The following is a 1,993-nucleotide window of genomic DNA, read 5'->3' as shown; positions in this document are numbered from 1 at the left end:
TAAACATTAGAATATCAAAGATATACACAACATCTGTAATAAACGTTATTGTCACCTTTATACAAAGCACCTTATCAAAAAACCCTCAGTGCACACACAGACGTGCTGCAGGTGCACCGGGGCGAAAAGATTCAAGGCCATTTTGGAATTGATTACAGACAGGATCTCTGTGCCACACGTGGTTCGGAAAAGAAGATAAATATCCAACAGCACATACGAGACGACATTAACAACACGGACGACGATGATCCAGAAACTTTTTGAAACGACCTTCAGGCAACCTGTTTAGACTGCTTTTTGTGTGAGCACATTTTCTAGTGGGTTATAGCGAGCGGACGTTGAACAGTAGAGCCCTACGGTCGACTCAGACATTTGAATAAATCACAGTTTGCAGCGGCCTGCTCATGTCTGCCAACCAAGATGATAAGAGGTGTCCATATTTGATAAGGTCAAATTAAAATGTGTCTTTAGAGATAAAAACATTTTCATACACATTTCTAAACCAGGTTCAGAACATGGAAAGATTGGTTTTGACCCCACCTGTTGTATTTGTACAGTGTAGCTCATAAGTTACAGATGTCTCTGAGTTGATAGTCCTGTTCCTTGACTCTCTATTTTTTTTGGCAGAAGCTTGTAAGTTACTCTAGCTTGTAATAAATCCTTTTCCTCTGTATTTCATCTGTCTTTGGTAAGCAGGTGGTAGATAATGTCCAGACAGAGGGTCATTATTGCAGAATCAGCCCCTCTGTGGCTGTGTGTTAGCTGTGTGTTAGCTTCTCATGTACATGTTACATGTTGGTGCTCTGCTGCGAAGGTCCTGTAGACAACACACTGCTGTAGTGTGAGACAAAACTCTGGGAAAGTTTAAGGCGGGGGGTTTTGACGGGGGTTTTCCTGACAGAATGATTCACCAGTGTGTTGGAGAGGTTGTGTTTTGTTGGACAGGTGGCTGTAACCCTGAGAGACACCCACGGGAGCGCAAAGGTGAAAGACTGATGGTCCTCCTACAGCTGTCAGATCTGAGTCAGGGGTGAGTCATTACTTGTTAAGACCAAATATGTCACAGCTGGCAGCTTCTGACTACAGATGGCTCATTTCAGGTCTGGTTAAAATAGTACAAGTTGCCCTCAACACAAAGTAAATGACTGGGTATTCTGGACACCACATAACATCCCAGCTGGTCACACAGGAACATAATCCTGTGAGTCTTGGCACGGTCCTAATCAGCACACTGTATTCTTTATTGTTGTTAAGATGTTAGGAAACCTCTGGGCCTCATTTATTAAGATGCACATCATTCTGGAGTTTGTTTTGGTCTTTTTCAGTCTACATGATGGACAAACTGAGTCTGGCAGGAGGACCACCCACAAGGACTTCTGGGGGCTGCTCCTAGAAGCAGGTTTATCTGGCTAACTTTGCTACAACCTGTTGGAAAAAGACCACGTGTTGATGTATTTTGGACCATTTTTGTATGAAATGCTAACTGTAAGGTAGCTTACTCTAAAATTATTTTCATTTCAGTTTTGAAGAAATAGTTGAACATTTTCAGAAGACACACCTACGCATTTGCTTTCTTGCCAAGAGTTTGATGAGAAGATCGACACCAATCATGTCGGTACAGTAAATATGGCGCTACAGCTAGCTGCTAGTTAGCTTAGCTTAACAGAAATGCAATATATAAGAATTGGCCAGCTGTCCAATTTATTCTCAGAACAAACAGGGGGCAGCATTCACCACAGTAAAAGCTAACTGTTGCTAACTGTAGCTGCCATTAGCGTGTTAGCCCTGTTAGCCATGCATTTACTGGTCCAGACCGGGAGCCTGGAGCACAAGGGGAGTGTTGGTTTTTACAACTGATAGCACCTGAACTTCAGACAGGGACGAGCTGTCTGGTTAGCATGCTAACTTCAGTAGCAACACAACACATCGTAATGTCAAACTGTGATTTCTTCACATTCTGTTAATTAGTTGAGTTCATTTTTTAATGTTTTCA

The sequence above is a fragment of the Pagrus major genome, chromosome 8 (assembly GCF_040436345.1).
Source record: "Pagrus major chromosome 8, Pma_NU_1.0".
NCBI classification, from domain to species: domain Eukaryota; kingdom Metazoa; phylum Chordata; class Actinopteri; order Spariformes; family Sparidae; genus Pagrus; species Pagrus major.
The sequence above is the reverse complement of the archived record's forward strand: the minus strand, read 5'-3'. Positions refer to the sequence as shown.